We start from the raw sequence: 26,590 nt of genomic DNA, 5'->3' as shown, positions 1-26,590 counted from the left end.
ACACCTCCTAACTGAGAAACTAGGAAAGCTACATGTGAAGTGTTTTTGATAATGGAATTAATTTAAAGCTTGCAACATTGCTTTAGAGATTTTATTCTCACTATTTTCAACAGTTTCTTCAGAGTCCTGAACTCTGACAGATATGCCTTTCTCAGTGAAGTTACCACTGATTTTAACTGCTGAATAAGGACTCTTAGACTGTGCCATAGAATAAACCCCAAATGGCCCTCCAGTATGATTGCCCTGCACTTGGGACCCTCATGGTTGATGATTTTCCCTTTTCCTCACACAAATAATATTTTTTGAAATAATGAAGTGAGGAAGGCCTAAGCAGAATGCTTATTGCGTCTTGCCCACACTAAAAGCAAACAAACTGGAAGTCTGAAAATAGTATGTCTTTAAAAGCTTTTCATTGTAATTAATTTCAATTAGCTTTTTCTGTTGGTACAGATTGGCTCTATCTGAGAACATAAGCTAAAATACCAATATGCTTTCATCACATTTCTTTTATGGTTGGATTTAGATTCTGTCTTAGCCCTCCCCAAAGCTTGCTCTCAGGGGATAAAAAAGTTTCATTCATGAGAATTCCTATGCAAAATATTGCATGGCAGATTTTTTTTCAATTAATTTAGAATGAAACTCCCACTTAGTCCTTTATACTGCTCTCAAGTAAATGCAGGGTAAGTTACCCCTTTAAAATTATCTGTACAGATTTCCAGCCTCTGTAGTTCCTAACCTCTGGGGAAAGCTGGCTTTTTGCAGTGCTGCTTCTCTTCTGTGTAGGGCATGTGGAGCTGACTTGGCAGTGAAGGGAAAGTAATTTGTTCCTGACAAGGGCCAGTTGCAGACTATTTCTTCACTGGAAGAAAGTGACAATCAAGCAGGAAATTGTGACTGCAGTTCCTTATTTGAACTGATCCTTCTTAGGAGCTAGTAGACATATCTTAACTTAGCCTTTAGCTTGTTTTCCTCAGTATCACAGTTTTGCTTGCCGTGAAATGTCAAGGACCTCAAATTCCTGCAGCGTTTACAGTTTGACCTGTGGAATTTGTGGCCTGCTTAGAGTGTTGCAGATTTACAATTATATTTTGAAGGTAACACAGGAGAGGCAGGCATTCCTCTTCCCAGTAGCATTTCCCAGAAATGGCTGCACTTTTGGGAGAGGACTTTGACCTACTGAGGAAGAGAGTAGCACATCTGGAAGGGAGAGCAAACTGGCTGTTGCTGTTGAATCCTTACTAAGCCAACTTGTTTCTAAGTGCAGGGACAGATGGATGGATGGAAGGCTGTGTTATAGCTATAGGGAAGCCTCAGAAAGCATTTGTCTTCCTGGAAGAGTGTATTACAGCCTTTCTGGTCTGCAGTGGGTTATCACCCTGCTGTAGCTTTGATCGATGGCAAGTGATGGCAGCAGGAAATAAAGGTCCACTCTTTGTGCTCAGGAACACTGCCTAGGAGGGCTGGACCCTGAGCAGATGGAACATCTCTGTGGCTTTGGAAGCAGTAGGTAATACAGCAGGGTCAGCAAGATGCTTGCCGGTGTCTGTGCGTCCAAACCCTGTGTAAGTGCTCAGAGCTGGGGTGCTTGTACCCATGGATAAATCAATTTGTCCACAGAGGGCTGACAGCTCTGAAACAGCCTGATGTCAGCTTTCTGCAAACACAAATCCATGGGTCTTAGCATTTTGGGTGGGATATATTTTCCTTGTGTGGTGGGTGCCTTTCTAATATTCTAGGCCAACCAAAGACAGATTTGCACACTACCTGCACACACCCTACCCTTTTGCCTGTTTTACTTCAGAGAAAATTACTCTATCCATCTTTCTGATGTGAGTCTTAGATCATGAGATGCCATAGCCATTCCCCCCTGGGCAAAGTGTCTCCCTCTGGTGGAGGGAGCAAAAGTGTCTCCCTCTGGGGGCAACAGAGGAAGGAACAAATTTTTTCTCATCTGAACTGCAAAGCCATCACTTAAAACAGTTGTCATGTGAGAGGTGACAAGTCTCTTTTTTTTTCCTCTACTATTTATTTCCATTTTATGTATATTCCCAATTTCCTGTTCTCCATGCATTCTGCTTGTTTTTGTACCCTGTAACTTTCGTCAGTTTCTTTTCTTTCACATGTGCTCAAGACACAGCGCAAGTTGATACAATCTAATACAAACTTCCCTGTTTGCTCTATCATAAAATGTAGTGCCTTGTGTGTTCATTCTCCTCCTGTCATCATGTGCCAGCTTCAGCAGGACTTAGTACTCCAGGTTCTTCCTGCTGTCATTTTCACTTCTCCCCAAGGACTAAACATTTAAAACCCAAGAAATGCTAACTGAGATCCTAAGTAACACTTGAACCATGCTGATCTTGGGTAAACAATTCCCAGAGTGTTACCGTTCCTGATGTTGAAAGAGCAGAGCAGGGAAAGAAAAGAATGTGCATACAAATTCTCAATAATTTGGCAGCCATCAAATTTCTAAATATTGAAAGATTCCTTTAGAAGATGTTAATTTTATGTTTAAAATGACAGACTGAGGAGCCTACCATATACTCATTTAAGACTTTTACTCATTTAGAGATTTTAAATAGGAGTTAATGGTTAATGGTTTAAGGCTAAATTTAGAAAGCAGAATACTGGGTACATTTTTTTTTTCTATTTCTTATGTAAATATTTATATATTTAAAATTTGCTCATTAAACTGATTTTTGCAGTCTACACAGCAGACAAGTAAGAGGCAAGATTGCCCATCACCCTTTGTGCAGATTTTTTTTGCCCAAACACATGCCTGTATGGGAGGTTATATCAGGTGCTGAACAAAAACCTGATCTTTTGTTGGCCAAATTACAGCTTTTCAGCATAAGAGCAGGTACATATTTTTATTAAAAAGTAAAACAGCAATATTTATTGCCTAAACAAGACTTCAGACTCCCATCTCTTCCCAAAGTATAGGTTGGGTTGTATGAGGCCCTGACTGGCTTTAGGAGCTTGGTGAGGCTCACCTGATGATCTGCCTGCAGGTCCATGCCTACTCAGCCTTGGGCTGTCTGCTAAGCCAAGTTATAGGTGTTCCAGGCAATCCATTCATTCCTCTGGCTTCCTGACTGGCTTTTTGGGGTGGACTCCAGAAGTGCCCTGCAAGACACTTTATAACTTTGTCTTCTGTCTGTATCCTGGGCGTACCTTAGAGCTGTGTCACAAACCCATTTTCAGCCTCCTCTCTTGATTGTGCTTCCTGGAAGGAAGCTGCCCTTGACTCCTTATCTCACCTAGTCTGGGACTGTCAATGGACTTTATTACAACCACCAGCCTGGCCCTGCTCAGGCAATGTGGGGCTTCATTCAAGTTGCCTTCATTCCCCAGCTGCTTCTCTCCTTGGAGATGCCCTGCTCTTTCTGCTCCCTGATGAGTGGCCCCATTTGGAATTCATGTGTGCACTGCAGCAGGAGAGCTCCCAGGCAGCCTGCATTTAGTCATGGTCTGGCCTTCCCATGGCCCATGTTCCTTGCTCAAGAAAAGCAGAGTCTGCTTGAACATCTCACTGCTACACATGGTAGCATGAACAGTGGGTGTTCAAGGGGCTGGAGAAGAATTCTGTTCCTGATTCTACTTGGTTTTGAAAGCAGTTCCTGCTTCAACATGAAATCCTTTTGTTTTCAGTAGTCACAGAACAGAACTCTCTAACTTGCTGTGTGACTTTGGGCAGATTCAAAGTGGCTTCCTGTCCCCATTTGTTAGTGGAAGGGATAGAGTTTCCCTGGTGCAGTGCCAAATTCATATAGAAATTCAAATGTTCTTCTTGATGAGATGCTGTGTTCTGTAATGCTTAAGGAAAGCATAATATCCTTGAGGGTATATATAAATAGACTGGTATATGAAGAAAAACCCCACAGGATTTTTAAATGGAACAGTTGAACATCTAGCTTGTATCTCAGTTTCTGTTGTTGTTTTCTAGAAAAATGCACTCCTAGTAAATTCATTTCAAATTTCTCAGTAAATCTGATAGAGAGTACTTGAAAGGCTTCAGCTTTATTGCTGACTAGCTAACATAAGCTGACAATAGTAGGTGACTGTGGTGAAACACTCATGTTTCCTTAGTCCTGCTTCTTCCTCTTTCTGGGATGTTGGTTCTGAGAGCACCTATAAGCCAATGGTTTTACCACATTGCTAAAATTAATCTCCAGATTGGTGTAAAATTAATTGCAGAATTAATTTTTTGTGGAGAAGAGTTGACACTGGAAATAAGTTAATCTTCCCTACTCTGTCCTATGACATGAATGTTTATAAACTCTAATCCATGTTGTTGTCAGGGCAGGGAAATATAAGTCAAAACTATGATTTATATGATCAACAATAGAATTTAAATACTAAGTTCTTATTAATCTAAATGTGAATTAGTTAACTAAATCCCCATATCCTTTCAAAAATATGCCGGTGTGTTACTACTAATTTTGTCACTTTTGTAAATAGTGACAGATTTTGTAAAACTACTTTCATAAATGAACAAAACCCCAAATGTATATCACTAAAACCTTAGAAGACAAACTGATTAGATTTCCTGTGGTGGAATTACATTATCAAACAAAACACAGGTTTTGAAATGCAACATCTCAAAAGAAATACAGTTGGCTGAAAATTCCCATAATGAGAAATCCATGAGCCTAAATATTTGGTGTTCCTGCTTTGCTCACTTCCTCAGGTTAATGTTTCTTCAACATGTTTCCAGGTTTTTTTTTTTCAGCTGGATTAGTTGTTGTACTTTCAAAGGTGATGATTTGCAAATGATGATTTCCAGCCTACTGTAGTCTGTGTATGGCAGAATGTCCATCAAGTTGCCTCTAGATGACATTAGTAGTGCAATCATTCAAAATGCAGCCTGACAGCATTTCAATCAATTCACTTTTCAACACTAGACATCAAATATACATTGCAAACCCAGCACCTGCTCTACTTGTAGTGTGACATCAAATAGGTTAGCCTCGGGTCCTAAGACAGAGCCTGTCTCTTGAGCTGCTACATTAAGGAGTGACTTTGGCAATGATACTCTTGGAGATTAACACTCCACCAAAACTGGCTCTCAACCTACAATACAATATAATCCCTTTATTCCTTGTGTTTGTCTCTCAACACAGTCCACAGGAGCTCTGTGTCTGCTAGATGAGTCAGCCACAGAGCCTAGCTCTTAACCTCATCCTGTAGAGCTTCATATTTACAGCAAAGGTTGAGCAGAATAGCAGCTAAGCATTTACAAAAATTTTTCCAGGTCTGAGCTCCTTGAGGATGGCTTCCTCCTCTTAGCAACTACTGCATTGCAGTACCCCTTGAGGTGGCAAATTTAGCAACTTTTCATGAGGTCTTGGTGGTTGTAGCAAGACCTGCTTTTTTAAAAGAGCAAGGGAAGTGATTAGGATAATATCAAGCTCTTCTCATACTGCTCTTGAGATGAAGAGGCCTGGCTACTGCCATCCCAGGACTTTGTCATTTGCTTTGTTTTTGATGGATTCAAAAACAGGTCAGTTAATGGTGTTCTTGAAAGTTCTCAGTACTCTTCTGTACTTTGGGCTGAGGTAAGGTCTATTCCTTGACCTAAAACACCCTATACTATGTGTACTGAATCCTGTGGGTCAGATCAATAATTCCATTTAAATGAGATGGCAACTTGCTGTTGTCAAACACCATGGTGGAGCCTAACAGCAGGCAGGTGGTGAGTGTGCCCAGGATTTCAAGTTCAGAGAAATTTAAAAGGCATGCCAGCACTTGTAAACCTTGGAAGAACAGTGTGAATCCCCTTCCTTTTGCTCTGCTTGCTAATCAGGCTTCAGTGCTGATGGCATGACTTGGATAAAACAGTACTGTAGAGGCATGGGCATGCAGGCCACTGTGTGAGTCAGGCACAGTTTGGGCCTTCTGAGGTGGCCCTAGGATACAGGAGTGGGGATCCAGGTGTGATAGGTTTAGAAAGAGAGAGTTTTGATGTGGCCTATTTACCACATGCCTCACCACCATCCCCACTAGTGCTGTAGTAGATATGATCTTTTGTGCCTAGAGGAACACCTGGTCCAGTCCTGACTGGATTCCATGTACTAGGCAGGATGGTGCTGATCACATAATCACCTCAATCCGAGAGCCAGGGATTACAGGTTTGTGTTTCCTATGCAGGACAGCATCTCCCTCTCAGTGTGCACAGCGAAAAGGTGACCAGCTGGTCTCACCATTAGCTCTGAGCTCACAACAGACAGATTTGTGTCCCCTTGCCTTGCAGGAACCGCCAGCAAGCACATTCCTGGAGCTCCACAGAGGATACTGCCCTGCTCATTGTTGCCACTCTTGCTGAGTGATGCTCCACATCAGGAATGAATGCAGCCCGAGATATACATACCAAGTGGCACAGAAGAGGTAATGTAGTACCCAATAACCTTCACAGATGAAGCAAACAGCTGAGCTGAAAAAAGTGTCATAAGTATTTGCATCCCTAGCAAAGTTAATGGAGGAAGAGGAATGCTGTTAGAAGATGAAGCAGTATATGGACAGATTTCAGAAAGGCGGGAAATTGTATAAAGGTAGCAGAGATTATTCAGAGCTACTAACTCACTATGGGCATATGATTTTCTTGTTGAGGAGTTACTGAATCTCTTCCCAGTGGAAATGTTGGGCTGTGGAGATAGACAGACTGGATGCTGGTAAACCCCAGCTTAGGGCAAGGTTAGGCCCTGCAGGCCTGCTCATTCTGCTGCTTGGGACATTCAGCTGGCTGGTGCAGCTCCGTCCTGCAGGCTCACAGATGGTAAAAGGAATCAAGCTAGACTGAATGCTTGCTGGGGACACAGATGTGCTCTGAAGATTGCTTTGGTATTTATATGAAACAACTGCTTTTTATTAGGTGTTGAAACTAATAATAAATAATTATAAATTATATTAGTGTATTAAATTGTTGACATAACACAATACAAATATTTCTTAGGAGAGTGAATAAACATATAAAGCTATATTACTTTATAAATGAATTCATTAGTATTTATTACAATTACAATCAATTATTAAGCATTATGATGACTTGCTTGGAGACTGGAATTTTTTCTTTTTGCTATTATCAATAATTTTAATTACCAACTTTAAGTACTGGTTATTTCCCACACACATCCCAGGGCACTAATTTTTATACAGCATCTAAAAATGCACAGTGTTTTTCCTTTGGGTAGCTTTGTAGTACACCACAAATTGCTGAAAATAGTTTCCTAGTTGTTAAGTGGAAATAGAAGCTCTGGGTGTCCCTCAATCAGTTATGATCTAGCTTGGGAGAGCTGGTTTATATTGTGCAATAAGAAATTTATTTCTCCAAAATTTTGTGCATCATATCCAAAACACCAAGAGGCCAAGTTTGCCCATGTAACCAACTTTTACGTCCTTCATGCCATCAAACAAAAGATTGTATACTCAAAAGCTTCCACACAATTTGTCTAACAACACAACATAGTATCTAGAACAGGTTGTCCAGAGAAGTTGTGGATGCCCCATCCCTGGAAGTGTTCAAGACCAGGTTGGATGGGGCTCTGAGCAGCCTGGTCTAGTGGAAGGTGTCCCTGTCCACAGTAGAAGATTTAGAACTGGACTACCTTTAAGGCTGCTTTCAAACCAAACCATTGTATTCTTATTGCCTCAAGGGTGTCTGTAGATTGTGATGGTCTCACTGTTGGACCTGTAATTATTTCTGATGCTGACTTGGTTGGCCCTGCTATACTCTTCTAGATGTCCAACAACTAGACTTATTACAAAGTATTCAGACAGTCTATTTTCAGGTATCTGAATTTGTTAAACAGATGCATAACCTGAATGTATTCTTTGAGTTGTTATCACAGGTCTTTATATCTTCACATCTGTTCTCCAGTTCTTTTCCCTCAAGCCTCCTGTAGCACTTCTGCACTCTGATCTCTCCAGTTGTGAGAGATCAGACTTCCGACTCCTTTGCTACCTGGCTGATGTGTTGTGCTTCAGACACACAAACTCTAACACAGATGTAAGCATTTTCCCTTCTCAACTGCCACACTTAATTTCGTGTACAGTATTTCAGTAGACGTGGGGATGCCGGGGTAGCTGTACCCCTGGCCCCACCCTTCCTTACCCTCTTCTCTGGTACTGCAGCATCTCCTGAACTCTGATTATCCTTACAGCCTTCCACAGGTCTTCTGCTGACAGGAGTAGTGGGAGCTGGGTGTTGTTGCCATTCCCTTCAGTGCTCAGGGAATCAGCCTGTGCCCTGTAGCCACAGTGAATGAAGGTATTAATGAGGACACCTGAATTGATTTGGTGCTGATATTCAGCTGTTGGACCAATCATCAGACTATAAAAGCAGTGAGGTGAATTAACAAAGTATTTTGCATATTATTTGGGAACAAAGGCATTGTCTGTGCATGGTAGGGTTACTTTATAGTATCTTGTAAAATGCTTTATGCTAGAGCAAAGCATAGTTATTCTAGCTTTACTAGAAGTAGTTACATTTTTACACATTTTTAATAATTTCAGTGCTACTGAATGAATAGATTGTGGATGTTCTAAATAGGTTTGCCTATCTGGAGGGAGTCTGGGAGGGATGTCATAACTGAGCTTTTTTTTTAAGGTTGCTCATTTTTTTATCTTGTATTTTCAACACAGAGAAATGAATGAATTCCTCATGGAAAGTGCTTTATGGAGAGCTCCTTTTTATCTTCACAAGTCTTGGAGAAACAGCAGTGAATTCCCCTGCCTCACTTCACCCCTAGGCTGGCCCCCTGCATGTGTCTCTCACATAAGGAGCTCTGTTTGATTGCTCTCCTTCTTTTCTGTTGAGAACATTCAAGGTGAGTGTTTGCTTCACAGGGGTGTTCCCCCCCCCACTTAGTTTTTCACTCCTTCAGAGTGGTTAGTCCTTGAGTAGATATGACCAGGTCAGCAGACAGAGATCTACAAATGTTGATCTGGTATGATAACTTGTATTACCAATAAATGTGCAATTTTACTGATGGTACCCGAACAATCATTTTAAGTTGAAGTGTTTTCTAACCAGCAATATAACAAGTTGCCTGCAGTTTTCTAGATAAGATTAGATATTATAAATATGCCTTGTTTCAGCAGAAATATAACTTTATAAAATCAGTTTTTGTCATGCTTTTAGTCCTGATGAATTTACAGTAGTATTTTCCCTCTAGCAGGACTTGACTGAGATCTTTTGCATGCCATTGTAACAATTAAATTTCTTTTACACATTTTAACCAGTAATTTGTTGCAAAGCACTTTGATATGCTCCACTCAGATGGAAGACATTTTAGAAGAATTTTATTGTTGTCAAAATGGAGTGAATGCTTAAAAACATAAATAATAATTTGAATTTAGAAATAACTTGGCTTTAGCTGTCTTTACACTGTTGTTGCTCAATGCAGCACTACTTGAAAGACTTGGTCACAATCTGGAACCCTGCTGTGCTAGAAGATGTATTGACACTGGACAAAAAGGTAGCACTGCTATGAAGTGCTTTCAGTTTTCCCACAAACACTTATGCAATTAAGTTGGAGGCTCCATTTGTTTGCTTGTTTTGGTGCTTGCTCTGGCCTTTTGTTTTCCTCTTTCATGAATGATAATGAAAATTTATATTGAATGCACATGTTTTAACTGCCTAGAATACACCTAGGCAACATGTGAAGGCTGTTTCCACTGAGGTGAAGGAAAAACCTCTTTATTTCTTTTGTCTGCAGATTTCTTTGACTATCTTCATGTTCTTAACATATGTACAAAAAATATGTAAAGCTGAATGACGTTGAGTGGTACTGGTGAGTGACTATAAGTATATTTGAAAAGAAATATGGTCATCCTCAACCTCTTCTAAGCAGTGCTTTCCTGACCTTCAAAACCAGAACTACAGAATGTGGCATTTTCAGATAATGAAAAAAGCTGTGGCTGTTTCACTGCTAGTGCTTGTGTGGATAATTGTTCTGTAACACTAGAGGCGGAATTAGAAACCAAAGTCATCGGTGATAAGAAAGCAACAGAAGCCACAAACCTGCCACTGGGGAAATTTATAGTGGGGAACTGACACAGAAGGGTGAAGCATATTCATGATGCTAGGGTCAATCTCATTCACTTTGTCTTGGCCCAAGCTATGTTTCCACCTGTTGCTTTCTATGCCTGTGAATTCCCCAAAACTGCCCTAAGTATGAAACAAATCTGTTTTGCTCTGCAAGCAGTATTTCAATCTTTTAGGCTTGGAGATACTTGTTCTGCTTATTAATTTTGTGCTTTAGGTGAATACAGATGGTGAGATAGGGCAAGAAGATTTATGTTGAGATTTATTGAGGGAGCCTATTTTTCCCCTCCTGGTTGACATCAATAGGGTTGTGTGGTCTATTCTCTTGATCACAAAGTGCACCCTGAGAAAGTACGGAGAGGGCCCTGATTGCAGTCCTGCCTTCGAACAGGTCACAACTCCATTGTTCTGGAACAATAGAGGTTTTATAAACAAAGTCTTGACTAGAAAGATTGTGAGTTATGATACTACAGAGAGCCTTGCTGAAAGCAAAACAAGGCAAAAAAGAAACAGGGTAAGGCATAGAAAAATGCTTATAAACACTAAGTTAAATCCTAGGTCTTGAGCAATGTATTGATGACAAAGGACCTGTGCTACCTTACAGGATGCTGAGGTTGGTCCATTAGTGTTTACACCACACAGTGTACATGCTGCATAATTACAGTGAAAATAAATGCATTCACACACAAGTACTTAAAATTCTGGTTACTGCTGGCTTCAAAGAGATTGCTTGCATGCTTCAAGTTAGGCATAAACTTAGCCTTCCTATTGGGGACCTGAAAGAGGCTGTGGCTGATTCCCTCTCCCTGCATTGTCTATCGCAGTCATCTCATGGTCCCTTAAGTTACTATTTCCAATGGCCACCTGTTGCCTTTCATCATAAATTGAGCGCTACCCCTGCAAACTCTCCCCTTGGCAAGGCCTGCTGCCTACTCATGTGGCAGTGTTTTTGCAATACGAACTTACTCTTTTGAAGCATGACTGTCTTTTCACTACATGCAGTGCCCTGTGGGTTTAGAGCAGTGTGAGTAATGGGTGAAACAAGTGAAGGATGCTCTGAGAAATCCAGAGCAAGAAAAGAAGCCTCTGGAGTTCAAGCAGCTCATGTGTTGAAGATATTCAGACTTGTATATATGTGAAATTAAAATTAATCCAACTATTAATTTATCTTTGTGCACAGATATTTACGTGATCTTTTTATCTAGGTATTCCGTGGAGAGGAAATTAGCATTTCAATCCATCTCACCCAAATCAAGAAACTTTCCCTCTTTGTTACTAGCCTAGAAACATTATTTTTTCTTCCCTTCCCTCTCAGAACTGTAAATATCTGAAAAAATTAAGCTCATATTACTTTGTTTTGTGAGCTGCTAAAGTTTCTAATTTTGGTTGCTAGTGCCCAGAGGATGAGTCATCAGTTATTAAGCTAATCAGCCTTATGTTGTAGTGCATCAGTTTGATGAGGTTAATGTTAAAAATCTGGCATAAGTATTTGCAACCTTCCTGTGTTGGTAGAATGCTTTTCTATGTGAAGATCAATGTAATAAGAATTAATCCAAGACTGAGAGAGGGAGGGAGGTCATGGCAGAAGGGATTGAAACTCCCTGCGTACTAGACTTCCACCTCTAAAGCTATGGCAAGTGATTATTACCAAATAAAGGGTTCAGCATGTATTCCAGTAAAGCAGGTGGTCAGAATGTTAGGCAATAACAATTTAGGAACTGCTGCTTTTCCGCTCTCTTTTTAAATGCATCTATAAAGAACATCCAAGAAGGCTGTGTGCAGCTTTTCAGAAGCATTATAATGAACTTGCTCTCATTTGTTAATAAAGGGATAATGGAAGATTAAAAGTATCCTCCTGCTATTTTGTTTTGCTTTTTAACTAAATTTTTAGTATACGATGTCTGCTTGCTCAAAGTGTGAAGCAAGTATTTAGATAAAAGGCAGGTAACTAGGACAGGACTGAAAAGTAATTATACAGGAAAACACTGCACTTCAAGTTTCTAATAGGTGAAGCCCAGAGTCTCTGGGAATTACATTAATTCCAATGAGCATGTTTTTACCACAAAACTAGATGCCAGAGTTTCTGCACCAGGCTTGTTTGAGAGCTGGGGAATGGAGGCTGTTCAGGTTTATCAAGCTGAATTTTGCATTCTGCAGCCCTAATCAGTCTGAAGCTAATTAGCAGCCTCTACACAAGAGGGCCACAAGTCATTAATCATAGGAGATGAGAGCAGTCAGCCCCCCATCCTTGACATTTCAAGAAAAGTTTTCTCTCGCACTTGTTTTTTTGTGATGGGGCTTCAAAAGTCGCAAGATTGCTTTTCGTGGTCAATAGTGTGTGAAGTAGAAGCCATGTCTTGATGTGACAGACAAGGGACCACTGTTCAAAGACCCATTGGACTCTTTTTTATTTCTTTTTTCTCCCCTTCTCCCTTTCTAAATGCTGTCCTCTAATAGAATGGAGTCAACTGATGACTTTATTTGCTTTGAGTTGAAGCATAGTTCAGCTGAGAATAAAAAAAAGTTTTAACAAGTATGATTTTTGTTAGAGCAAAATTCAAGTTTTTTATAAAGCTGCTTAGTTCTTTTTAAAAGTTACAATCCTTTCTTATGCGCAGCTAATGAGGAATGAAAGTCCTTTCACATGCCTAATGCGGTTTAGTACAGTGTGTCTTGAAATCCAATGCTAACAGCTGCAGGCTGAGCACTAGGAAACCCTTGCAGGAAAAAGAAAAACATTTCTTGAGGCTGTTGATCAAACTTCTTACAAACAACTTGGATAAGTAAATTTTAATAGTAGGTTTGTTGTGTTTAATGATGCTGAGAATTACACTGTGTGTTATATTTTATTCTCTGGGCAAATGACGTGTAATTCTATCTGTATAACTCCTACAATAAGGGATGGGTGGTGTCTGTACGCCTGTCTAGCAAGTCTTACTGCATGGTTGCCCATAGCATGTCCTTGCACCTGTTGATAGCATCACTGTTCAGGCTCAGATGTTTAACTACACTATTATGGCCATTTCAAGCTTCTGGCCAGGACAGTGAGAAGAGGAGGTATTTTTGTAAGTAATGAATACAGTTCATACATTGTTCTTTTTTTAATGGTTGAATTTTCTCTATGAGCAAAACTGTTTTGTTTAAGGATAGGTTTTAGAAATAGTTCTTGAAGATGTAAATGTCTCCCTCAAAGCCTCTTTTTTACCCTATTGAGCTATGTGGGCTTTGTTGATTTACTTAAGCAACTGGAGTAACAGTTAGAGCATGTAATGGGCTTTTGTCTGTACAGCTGTCCAGGAGCTCCTTGTTCTACCAGGCACTATACCAAACTCAACATCCATCCCTGTACCTGGAGCTGTCCATTGCAGACTGGGAGTGGCTTATTAAAAGGTGTTAGCTCAAGCAGCGAAGCTGTATGGTAACAAAGCACTGCACAGCAGTGCCAACAGCCTGAGCACACTAAGATCTGCTGCTCCTCTATGAGCAGTGCCAGTTGTGCTTTGATTTGCTTATGTCTGCTGTTTGGAGAGTAAAAATGATGTTGAATGGCTGTTTGGTTTGGGATTTTGTCATTGTTATGTTTGTTTCTTTTCCTGTTACCAGTCCTTGAGATAAAAACTGAAAATGAGGAAAGAAAAGTTCCATTAGGAGGCCCAAAGAAATTAAACCAGCGCTCTGTCTCTAGAAGCTCAGCAAACAGCTGTCTATAGCTGTAATATGGCTGTAGGTTATTGCAATTGCTTCTCTGTATCACTAGTAGATCTGGTCCTTGAACTGCTGCTGTATTTCAGTAAGAATTCTGTCTTCAAGGCGCTTCTTGTGCATAATCTCTGCATTTGGGGAGGTCATGAGATGATCACTTTAGCTCACAACAGGGAGATTAACCCAGTCATGACTCTATAATTGAAAATTTAGCTCTAGATAAGACTTCAGCATAAGAAGGCCTGTGTTTTGATGCCTGAGTGGTGTACCTTTATGTGTTGTTTTCTTCTGGGCCCAAGGTTGTGAAGCCCTGTTAAGTACCACCTTTTCATTGTATTTTTATATTCTGTCCTCTCCTTCAAACGTGCATATTCCCATGCTCACTTCTTTCTTTAGAGTTCTCTGTTTCTGAAATATGAACTGAGTCATAGTCCAGTTTGCACCTGGCTTTCTGTGCTGGCCTGAGTGGGCCGGGCAATTTGGCATCCCTAACAGAAAAAGGCACAATGCAGAAACTTGACCAAAAAAATAGTACGAGCACTGAAAGAGCCATTCAATTCCTCCTATCATATCTGTGAAACTGTACATACTTTGAAAAATTCCCCTAATATATCTTTAAACCATAGACCATAGCACTGGTTATGGTCTAGAGTACCAACTCTTATGTTTCAATAAGAGGCCATTTTCTTTCTGTCTCTAATACTGGGGGGGGGGGGGTGGGAATATGACATGCATCTACATAAAAATAAATTTGTAGTGAAATCACGTTAAGGATTTGACTAAGCCCACACAAGCAGAGAGTTAGGACTGATATTCTGTCATTACCTCAGCTCATTACATCTTGGGGTTTTGTTACTCATGTAGTCAAGATCACCGGCTCTCTGGAGAATCCTATACTACCTGGAAACAAAGGGAAGTGTTATGTTGTAGCTTTACCTCTGAAATTTCCTTGCTTTGCCAACTTTCCTCAGTGTTACCATAGAACAGTTTTTGGTGACTTATATGTATTAATGGCATTAATTAAACTATCAGCAAAGCTGAATGGGAGAAAATGCGTCTTCTGAACTTGTTTCTTGAATAGGAGTAAATGCCTCATTAATCTTAAGCATCAACCCAAGAACACTGTGTTTGTTAGATAGAATAATAAATGACTTTACAGGAAATACACAATAGCAGATGCTGGAATGCATCCATTCATTAGTCACTGTGCATAAATATCCCCTTATTTCCATGAAGAGACATTTAATGGAGGGCCAGTCTGACAAACATGTGCAAGTTTTCACTCACTCATCGAGAAAATGGAAGGAGAAAGCGTCATACAGATTTGCCTGCTGAACACAAAGTATCACATACCTGATGTGTGCTTTTCTGCTCTTTGCCCATCTTTCATCAGATTGAAATGTGCATTAAAAAAGGCAAAACTGTTGGACAGGTTTTGGAAGCCCATAAGGCATTACAGTTATTTCTACTTCTTGGTTGCAAAGTCTGGGTCACTGCTGTGTCACTTGGAGGCAATCACAACTTTACTCAAAGCCCGGTTGAGTGTCTGGTGAAGTCAAAGGAAGGCTGTTTGCTTCAGAACCTTACAAGAAAATATGGTTGGGTTTGTTTTTAATCATTGCTCCCAAGATACAAGGAAACAAGCAAACAAGCCTATTTCAGTGAATAATAGTGAATGTAGGAAAAAAAGTTGCTCCCTTCCTACAACCCCTGCTGTCTGTTAGCTTTTGTAAGCTTATATGTATTTCCTAGTCTTGTAAAGTAACTGAGCCAATGAAGCCCCTCTGCAAATAGGAACATCTGCAATGATTCAAAAGAAAGTGAAGCCTGTACATTAATTGTTTTGCTTTCTTCTCCACATTGCCAATATACAATTGGTCAGAACTACTGTTTTTCTCAGATTGTTGATTCAAGGCACAAGCATATTAGATGTGTTGCAGGAACGCCTAAATAATTTGCTTGGTATGTGCAATTGTTCCTCAATGCATGCCATAATTAAATGGTCACATTATAGCATAATTGTTCTTAGAACACAGTAACAGTGTTTGCATGTCATTATGTGTTTGAAGTCTGTCAGGTTTTTAAGCCTAAACTGACCAGAACTAGGAAATCTGGATTTATGAAACCAATTCTTAAACTGGTGATGGCAGTGTGTGCCAAAGGTATCAATGTTGTATACCAGCGGCCATCCCCATCAAGTAATCTTCCATCTTAGCATACAGGTGCCTTGTGCCAATGGATTCTTCACAGGTGTCACAGGGTTTCTCTCTGTATTAGCATTCTGATTAGAATACTAATCAGGGTGCTTGGCTTTGGGCCTGCACTTGGCCTCATAAGGGAGGAGGACAAAGTTTAGTTTCTTATCCTGGAAGTTTCTGAATAAGTAAGGATTTGAAAAACTTCTATTCATGATTTGGTGAATCTTCTCATCTGAATTTTGAGCTTGGCAATGCTTTATGGTATTGTTAAATCCAATGCTTTGGACCAAAATTTCAAGCTGGGTATTGTGGTAACTTGGGTGGTTATTTTTCTACTGGCCTAAATTTGCAGCCTTTGCTCAGAAGTCCTACTTGCATGAACAAACACCAGTTTGCTTCCAAAATTAGAGCCATAGATCAGCAGTGAGTTACTTACAAAGTTGAGGGAGGAAGAGTTTTGTTTCAAAGTAATATATAATGATAATAGCAGCCTAAGTTTTCAGAAGTGACCAGTGAGTTTTGAAATAGAAAGTACCAGCAAGCTTGCTGTTTCTGCACATCTGTCATCTGACAAATAGCCCCACTCCAGCTTGTCACAAAAATTACTGCTAGGCTAATAGTTCAGTAATAATGACAGAAAATTTTACTACTTTATGAAGTGTGATGCAAGTATAAGTTTCTAAGCCATTTTTCACCATTAAAGATCCAAAAAAAACCGAAATAATTTTCCCTTTTGTGATTGTAAGATTTCCTTCTGAAGAACCTTACACTTTTCCTGAATCATACTCCTGGTAAGGTTTCATGTGGGTAGGTACACCAGTACCAGGATTTGCAAGTTCATATCCTTCAAAAATCTGTTCTATTGGTGTACTACAATTATATTTCTACCCTAGGAGCAGCTGTATTCCTTTGATCAGCAAAAACCCTTTCAATATATACAACAACATTAAACTGAATTACCTTAACATTGATTAGACAGGTATGCAGGAAATAAAACATGGCATTGCCCTTTTCTCCCAAGAGGTCAGTCATCCTACACAATGGTAGTGGGTTGTTTCCACAGTTGATCCTAAGAGGTCAGCTGTACCTCAAGCCAGAGAACTCCTGTGGGAATAGAAAGGCAGAGTCATTCTTTACAACTGGACTGCCGGGTGGGAATCCTCTGGACTCCATCTGGAACAGCTTTGACCAAACAAAGGCCCCAGATCTGCTTGCAGTGCAGTCGGTGGGAATACTGCCACAGCATTCCTTGGGAGCAACATTAGGCTTCGATTATGGTCACAGCAAGAGAGTAGTGCATGTACAGCTGCCAAAAAATATTAACAAATAATGCTAAAAAAGCTTGTGTCTGCTTTCATTTCTTCTTGCTTTTCTTTAAGGCAACTAGCAGAAGACATTTTCATCTGTCAGGAATGAGGACTAAAATAAAGGTTTACTGCCCAAGCTTCAGCTGATTCCCAAGACAGGTCAGAAAATTCATGGCTTTCAGTGCTCTGAGCCACTGTCCCCTCTTGCAAACACAGGATTATGCAAGGGCCTCAAAGGCTGCTTGTGCTGTCCCCCAGGCCTCTGGGTGAAGCCCAGCTTTGCTGATTGCAGCCTGCCTTGCCCTTTGCCCCTCTTCACCACAGAGTCTACTCTGGGATTGCTTGAGCTTTTCTTTTACAGCCAGGTATGCTGTTGGAGTCAACTCAGCAAAATAATGGTACAAGGTGTGGAGAGCAGGGGCCAGAGTGTGGCTCAGAGTTTCTAAAGGGCTAAAGAGCCCTAACACCTTTTGGAAAGCCTTTTCCCACCACAGATATTCTCCTTATGAATTTGATGCATCTCCTCTCTATCCTGTGTGTTAGCTCTGCCTGAACATTTTTTTATTAGTATTGCACAGTATGTGTGCTCAGAGCAATGTTCTCCTGTTGTAACCTTTGATGAACTAACTTTGCAAATCAGAATAACCTTATATTGGGAGGAGAAGATAAGGCAGAATTGATGGTGCTCAGTTCTTTCTTGCCTGAAACAAACAAATATCTAGGCAGACTCTAGAACTTTTTGATTATTGAGAGGACTAGAAATTAAACAAAATATTGTACAGTGGAAAGAATAAACTGCAGAAGAGTTACTTTAAAACACAGTGTAGACAGATTATTTCCATTAGATTATAGGAAAAATGGCATCATATAGCTTGTATAGCTTCCTAGTTATGTTTTATTTATAGACATTGAAGTCATGTTCCTGAGGTCAACAAGTTTTTGTATCATTAATTTCAATGAAAGTACAGTAATACTTAGAAATGCTTTTTCTAGAGGCTACCATAGATATTCCTTTCCTGTGAAGTCTTTTACAAAGACCATAACAGATTTTCCTTCTCCATAAGAATGAATTCAAGGCCATCAGAGATGTCTCTTTGTCAGTTTTCTAGCTGTATAATCCAGTCTTTAATGCTGACCACAGTGTGAATGCTGAAGCCTTCTTCACTGAGTCTGGAGTGTTTTGTACTTGGTCCCATGATGTTTCTTTCATAGACTCCAAAGGAGAGACCTTTCCCAAAGTGAAAATTGTGAAAGTAAGGTGCTGCTACTCTAAAGGCAAGTCAGGATAATCAGTGAGGTATGAGAAATAGAAGGCCAAAAGCCAAAATAAATGCTGCCTGGTTTTATGATTGAAAATATTTTGTGTAGATAATGGTGAAAACATAAGCATATAAATAGCTGGTGATAAAAAAGAACTCATTGTAACTCATTGTAAGATTAAATGTCTAAGGTTTCTAATTCTATAAAGACTATTTAGAAGCATATTAAAATTTCTGAGTAATTCTAGACTGATCAGTATCTTTGCATCATATCAGCCTCGGGAAGCAAATGTAAAACCAAATAGTTCTGATTTGCAGGGTTTTAGATTCACTTTGTTTGCAGTTGCAAAGTGTGCAGAGCAATTTAGAACAAAGCCGCAGCGTCCTTACATCTTAGATGATTCACTCCAGTTATTCCAGAGTCATCAAGAGATTGCGTTGGGCATAGAAATCAGTGAATTTCATTTCATATCTTTTGGAAATACCTTTCCAACCCCTCAAAGTGGAGAAGGGTACATGTTTACTCACTCCCTCCTTCTCTGTGTTTACAGAGGCAAGTATTTGCTGTCAGTTGTCTTTAAGGCAAACATCAGGGTGCTATGAAACATGGAAACCAAAAAACATGCTTGGGGTAATGAAGGTAGAGAGAAGAGCCTCAGCTGAGCTATATGGCCTGGGCTAGTTTGCTATGATGCTGTAGGAAATAAGGACCATCTGTGGTGTCTGAAGACCTCATAGAGGACATAGGTGTACAATCGCTACATACTCAGCTTCAGCTCAAGTAGGCCAGAGAGACTGTGGAAGGGGTGTATCTAGAGGCACTGAAGGAGGGCTTCTACCTTCTGCTAGTGGCTCTTCAGTGACTCATTACATGCTTCAAAAAAAATGCTATGACACTGTGCTTTTGATCTTTATGTATAAGCGAATATGCATTCACTTTGCATATTTGTTTTGCATAGACAATTGGCATGCAGAATTAGCTGTGGTGTGCTCTTGCAAAGAAACACACAAAGAATTGCAGCTGAGCATGGCATGGTATCAGTGGCACGCACTGTGTAATTTGCATGCAGAGTGCTGACACTGTGATCTTGGTGTGCTGTGCTTTACATCTTGATCCCACCTCTGCTTTTAAGTGCATATCTATCAGTCTGGTTGTGCTGGCTGTCAAGCAGTGGGTGAGCCATGCTCTTGCTGTGTCTGTCCAGCTTCTAGAGTTAAACCCTCCCACTTCTGCTCTGGGAGTTCAAGGACTGACACAATTCACATCCCTGATACGAAATTATGAAAGATGAGGCACTCTGCTTCCACATCTCCCCACTCCACCCCTCATGCAGCACAGAAGCACAAACTGAGTCTGTGACTGAGTCACATCTTGACTTAATTTAGCAAAGCACTCACTCGGGCTTGCTCTTAAGCATGTGGGTAATCTGCTGCTATTGAGCAACTTAAACACACCATCTTTAGGGGGCACTAAGCATGTGTTTGGGTATTGAAATGAGGTCTTGGGGGTTTTTGAATAAATTCATGCGTAGCTATAAGTACAAACAAATGTTAGTGTACATGGTTAACGATGCCCTAGCTGGAATTGCTCATCTTTGCATCTGTACATCAGAGTGTAATTTTAATTAGAGTTTCATTATCTTTTCATTTATTTTCTTCAGCAAGCAAATTTATACCTTGCTGTAAGTTTTCTTAGGAGTATAAATTAAAATAACATTATTAACATGATATCTTTCCTAATTTGTGTATCTACACTTATTTATCTGGTTTTTTTTATTAGTCATAATGAAGCATGTTTGGAGAAATTGTGCAACTAATCTATGTACAGAAAAAGATAATGCTAAACAATATCATTATAATAATGAGCGGCTGTTTCTGATTTACTGAATAGAAATAATAATATAAATTTGTGATTAAGGTTTTTAATGTATTTTTAAAATTATTTTCAGGGACAGTTGCCTGCATAATAAGTGTCTAAGTAAAAAATAATTCTGAATCTGACCTTGGAAATGAAATTGTTCAAAAATGATATTGAGAATTTTTTGTTCCAAATTCACATGTTAATGCAACCTAATGTCAACCTGATTTATAATAATTTAATAATTAATTATGGAAATTAATTTCTTCTGGAAAATATGTGTGGGAAGAAGTTTGATATAAGCATTTTTAAAAGCTCTAGGGAATTAATTGTCTAAATTCTTCTATTGGAGTGAGTTATTTCTTAGGCATAGTGCTGTATCCTAAATAACTTTAAAAATTGTATTTCTTCTGACACATTTTGAGTCTGAATAAATGCTTTAAAATCATTCATCCATATATGAGACAAGTGGAAAACCAGTATGAGCCTTATGGTGTACAGCAGAAGTCCCAAGCACAGGGAAATAAGAGATAATGAATTTAGGCAAAGTAAACAATAAATTTGAATGATCAGATTTTTGTATGTTTCACTTAAAATGTTTTAAGAAGTCAGTTTATCTGTACTGGACATTTATAAACTTTTTCTACATATTTTTTTATTTTTCACCACTCTGTGAATTATTTCAAAGCTTTGCTTAGCCAGCATCCAGATCACAATAGGCAGTTCTTTTGTGATATTTCTGCTCTGTAGTTGTGAGTTACTTCACTCTGCATGCCTGAGTGAGCTGACCCTCACTGCTTTGAAGCATTTAAAGCTCATGAGACATTTTCTCCTTTTGTTCTTCAATTTTCATAGGTTTTTTGGATGGCTACTAATGTTGTACAGAGGGTCTTCAGAGATGCACATCACTCAGAGAATGATGAACTATCTACTCCACCCTCTTTTAAGTTCCATATTATAAAAATATTCTCTTTGGTTCTATTTTTCCCCCTCTTTCTCCTTTAAGTCTTTTTTGTATCTCCAAAGTATCAAGCCTTGCTGCAGAGTTAATAAGCATTTCCTACTTTACTTCCCACATGGCAAAGTGCTGTTCACTGAGACATGATAGGTAGTCACAGATTGGCTCTGCAGAAGTCACATGATTCTTGTTGTGGGCGTCTCATGGTGGACCAGGTACTGAGGGATTAGGGGTGCTATGAGATGCCAGGAGCTAAAGCTAATTGTTACAGTTGCTTTTCTGCAGAGTGTTCTTGGACCAGAGTATATCATTGGGTTGAGTAATGGGGCTTGGAACAGTGAAAACCTTGTCAGGAAGGTTAGAACCAATCCAGCTGGTATTTACCAGGATTGTGTTTTCTGTTCTGCATGACAGAAAGTGATGGTAGCATGGGTGATGAACTCTGCCTTGTCATTTTAGAACTCTGTTAGAGTCCTTCTTTGACTAAATTCCATGTTATATTCCTCCAGCCAGTCACAATGTTGACTATGAAATAAGTGTGTTGCAATGATAACCTTAGTCTTAACAAGTGCCTGTGCCTCCTATAAGTGGCAAAGTATTTCTGTTTCTCAACTTGATGGAGCCATTCAGCTTCAAGTCTCTTCAGAATAGTGTAACATGGAGCAGAAAGTAGCTAAACCAGGTTTATAGAACTTTTGCAAATGTTTTAAACGTTTTCCCTTTTTAAGCCACACAAGTCTTGCCCGAGGCACCGTTCCTAAAATAAAATTAGGCTTCTTAAAGATTTATTGTGTGCTTTTGGAATTCAGCATAGTTGTCTTTTGCTTGTTCACATAATGAAGCAGTTGTGAAACTCTGACTCAGGGGTGAACTAAGCCCTCTTCAAAATGGGGACAAATGAGAATGTGTGGTCACACATGTAACTTCATCATAGAACTGAGTCTCTGTATGCAGTACAGAGTGGGCTAGAGAAGGGTTTTGTACAGCATCCCCAGCTGCCTGCTTTAGCTACTCCTCCTATATTTGCTGGGGGGCCTGCTATAGTCTACAGGTACTCATGAAACAACTGATGCTATATATGGAGTCACAAAAGCAAGTGGAAGCAGGTCTGTGTGGTCCCTAATGATGACTGCCCCTATCCCCTGACACAGCTTGTTCTTGCCTGTAGTGACATTCTGATCTTTCTTATTTAATTGCCCCTGTGTTGGCTCTGCTTCATAGTAGGGGGTGATTAGAGAACCGTGTTTCCCTGCTGTGTTAAACAGTCTTGTCTTAAGTGAAGTGTACCCAGTGCATTGCATTTAGTGTTGTATGTGTCACATAGGAAAAGACTACAGCAGCATTTGAAGCCGTTTCAGTTGATTGGAGCTAAAAGACCAGAACTTCCTGCTGCTACTGCCACTCCCAACTCCGTGCAATTTCAATGGGCTGTTTTGCTGAAATCAGCCCCCCTCTGGGATGTTTACTCATCAAAACTGGTTTTGCGATATAGGAGCCATCAAATGCATTTCAAAATGTGGAATAAGCTTTAAACTACATCCAGGAAAGGGTGTGTATTTGTGCACACAGCCTAAGATGCTTTTTCAGTGAAGTCTTTCAATAAACACTCTGAAAAGTGTCAGTTTTTTCCACAGCAGTGCTTGCTGCAAGACTGATTAGATTCAGGTGGCTTAAAGAAAGTAAAACTGTTACTATGCTCCACCTAATTTTTTTCCTTTGTCTTCCTGTGCAAACACAAATAACTAATGCTGGCAAACAGTAAATTGCAGTGAGCGGTGGAAATGCTAAATGGTAGCAACACTTAAAACATTGCAGAAATTCAAAAGAGCAGCTGTTAGACATTTAAACCTATCATTCTCTTCTGAACATACATCAAATTTACTTCATAGCACTGTCATAAAAATGTATGAGAATGTAAATGCTTGAGTGACCCATTAATCTTCTGAGTAGTAAACATAAAGTCTTCTTAACCCCAGTGATGATATAACCATACTTTATTTTGAATGAGGGCTTTATCATAGACGTGAAGATGTTCTGTGTCTTTCTGTGATGTATAAGTAAGAGCAAATTAATATTAAAGTCTGATGTCTATGAAAAGTGTGCCATTATATTGATTGCAATATGAAGATATATGTAGTGAACAAAGCTACACTCAATTTCTGATGAGCGCAGAAATATAATAATAAATACACAAAGAGTATAAGCTCGTTACTCATTGATGGCAGTCACCAGGCTGATGCTGTTATCATTATTATTTACTAACTAACTCAATAATGAGTGTTTGTTCTTACAGAATTGTCCATATAGCTTTCCTTTTTATGTGTGTCAAATGATGAACCTGCCTTCTGTGCTGGCTTTGTGGTGAAAATACAATGTTACATATTGAAAGTGTTGGTTGTTTGTTTCCATGCATAGGCCAGTCAGTTTGTCTCAACCAAGCAAACAGGCTGTTTACATCATGATGAATTCTGCTTGAATACGGAGTAGGGAAAAAAAGCTTGGCTCCAAGTTGGGAACACTACTATTTGATTTATTCCAATCCTTCTGTATTCCTTTCACTGTCTCTTGAAGCCATGTTTGAAAAAACATTCGGACTAGCCTGTAAAGGGAAAAGGTACTGCTCATGAACAACAAACTGCTTTTGTTGAAGAGCTAGATTTAGCCTTGATAGAAGTAGGAGAAATTTCATTAAACTTCTGAAGTTCTCCAGTTCAAAGCATTGTGCCCACAGGGTAAAAAACTGGGAGAGTTGGAAAACTTCTATTAAATAATCAATTTCATCTTCCCATCCAGCCAGGATTGTTTCCAGCAGTACACTGAGATTTCTTAAGCAATGGGACTTCGTGTGTGGGGAACTTAATTTATTCATAAGTCATTTCAATTTATTCATAAGTCATTTGAACTGTGTCCAAGTAAGCATGGGAAAACTTATGTCCATCAATTCCTAATGATATTTGGAGATGGAGTTGATTCCAACAGAGAGCAAAAGAAAGAGGGAAGGATAAAAATGATAAACCAGTAGTTTAAAAGTCAGATGGGCTGCATTGGTTTAACTAGAAATGCAAACTAGCTACCAAGCTACATACTCTGTGACAGGCATAATAAATCATCCTGTTAACTTTCAATTTGAGACAAAGTTTCTCTTGGTGAATGCCAAACGACATGGCGTAGGAGCCTTGATGATAAGTCAAAAATGTGATCTGAATTTGAAAGGCTTACCTTAAACTGAAAGGTAGGTTGCAAAACTCAAGTCATGGGACAGAAGCAATACAACAGAAAGAAGTCAGCCCAGGTTTTCATGTGTTTTGGAACCCCCCTTCCAAAAACATCTTTAAAGTTAAATAGGAACATTATTGGCACGATTAATGCATGTAGTAGTATGTCTTGTAATCTTTCTTTAATATTTGTTTTTAAAATACCGTATTACTGCTGCATAGGTTTGGAGGAAAGGAAAATTTTTGAGGAGAGGTGGTGTTGTGGAGAGTGGATTTGGTAGTAGACCACACATTCTTCACCAGCTCAACCAGAGGCGTCAGACGCCAGGCTTACAGTATATCCACTCGTACTTTTGTACCACAAGGTCCTACAAAATCAGGTCTCAGCAAATTGGAATGACCGGGCGTGGGTAAAAGGCTATACAGTGAAGTGGTGAAAAAGTGAGTGAGAAAATGTGTTTTTCTGCTAAATCCTCAAGTCTTCCCACACACTGGACTTCCACTTCTATTTCACAGTCTGAGAGAAAAGGGAAAAACCCTCTTCCCATGCAATGCGCTCTTCCTTTGCCACAGCTTGGAATGTTGTTGCCCCCAGCAACAAATTCAAAACAAATAATACTGTTCTTTACCTGAGGGCAGCAGAATCAGTTTTGTCTGCACAACTCTAATAAAATTCATTCTTCACTATTGCACTCATTACTTTCATAAAATCAGAGTTTGGATAGTTCTGAGTTGATTCATCCTTTTTCAAATGACTCCTCTTACTCTGTTTTGGTACCATGTGGTTAATTTGGGTGAGCAATTAGGAAAATGTGATTATGTGTTGCGCTGAGTACACACAGAAAATCTGTGAGTGTTGAAAAACTGACATTGTTGTAAGACAAGTTTTATAGAAACTACTCATTTTGACTTTGTCTTCCCAAAACTGTTCAAGTGTATTTAATGGTATTGCAGAATTCATGGTGGATGTAACTACATTCCTGGGGAAATTCCCACAGATTTCACTTTTTGAGTAAGTTTGTGTGACTCATAGCACCTGCAGGATATGGCTAGAAATGTCAGAACGCCTGCCAGTGAGGTTAGGGACATCTTGAACATACTTGATGAGGTACTGTGAGGTCTAAGCCAGAACTATAAATAAAATGTCACTGAGATTAAGACTACAGTACATGAAGGAAATGCAAAAGACAGGGCCTTAAGACAGGACAGTTTCTAGAGGTAGCAATGCTGATACAGGCATTGAAGAGGAACAGTTCTACCTTCTATTTATCAATGTTTTACTTCCCATAAGAAAAGGTTTCTTGCTGGTTGATGGTGCTATTGCAGTCCTTGAAAGCTCAAGTAAAAATATCACTCTTACTGGAAAGACACTCATGAGTTCAACAGCATATTCATTAGCCAAAAGCAAAGAACTGCAGATAACAAAGTAGATCTGACCCAACAAGCCCTTGCTAAGATCATATTAAAAAATGACAAAGCTGTCTGAATTTTGATATCAATCTTTCACACACACTGTAATTGAGACTGAGGTTTCATAGCCGGTGTATTCATGAGCCTCCACCTGGGCATGTCAGAGCTTGCATGATCTGTGTAGACTTTTGTGATATGTGTTTATTGAATGCACAGATATTCTTCTGTTGCTTATTTAGAGGAAAACTCTAATTTAGGATGAGCAATGGTACTTAAAAATGCGCAACACTTAAAAGACATGTTTTCAGTAGACTGCTGTGTCATACTGGGAAGAATTCCTTCTTGATGTAGTTCAAGTAAGTGTAGAGACATATGCCTGATGCTTCCTCCTGCAGCCAGGCTCATGTTGCTGCACATTACTTCTTCAAGCAGTGTCTGAGCTCTGCTCTGAAAGATGGTTCTGGGCTCTTTCTTTCAGCCCACTTCATAGTGGAAGAAGCCTAAAGTTGCCATCTCTTTCCATTGTGAAATGAGACAATTCACCCACACTAATGCACCTGTGCACGAGGGATCAGTTTAACGCATACACACTCATACCTGTCCAAACGTCACTGCAACTGTGCACAGAGTTATCCTCCCCT

At 39.6% G+C, this 26,590-nt stretch overlaps 1 long non-coding RNA gene across 9 annotated transcripts in view; it reads left to right on the top strand.

The window, feature by feature from the left end:
• LOC127059739 (uncharacterized) overlaps window positions 1-26,590 on the top strand; it is a 96,657-nt gene that overhangs the window by 29,647 nt on the left and 40,420 nt on the right. For 5 of the 9 annotated variants that reach the window (XR_007777855.1, XR_007777852.1, XR_007777853.1 and 2 more), the window contains 2 exons: window positions 6,251-6,384; window positions 8,638-8,822. This is a non-coding gene — a long non-coding RNA (uncharacterized LOC127059739). Of the gene's footprint in view, window positions 1-6,250; window positions 6,385-7,873; window positions 8,003-8,156; window positions 8,343-8,637; window positions 8,823-9,713; window positions 9,789-26,590 lie in introns of all 9 variants that reach the window. The other 4 variants (XR_007777854.1, XR_007777850.1, XR_007777851.1 and 1 more) reach the window with 4 other exon arrangements.

Source organism: Serinus canaria, chromosome 6 (genome assembly GCF_022539315.1).
Source record: "Serinus canaria isolate serCan28SL12 chromosome 6, serCan2020, whole genome shotgun sequence".
NCBI classification, from domain to species: domain Eukaryota; kingdom Metazoa; phylum Chordata; class Aves; order Passeriformes; family Fringillidae; genus Serinus; species Serinus canaria.
The sequence above is the reverse complement of the archived record's forward strand: the minus strand, read 5'-3'. Positions and strand labels throughout refer to the sequence as shown.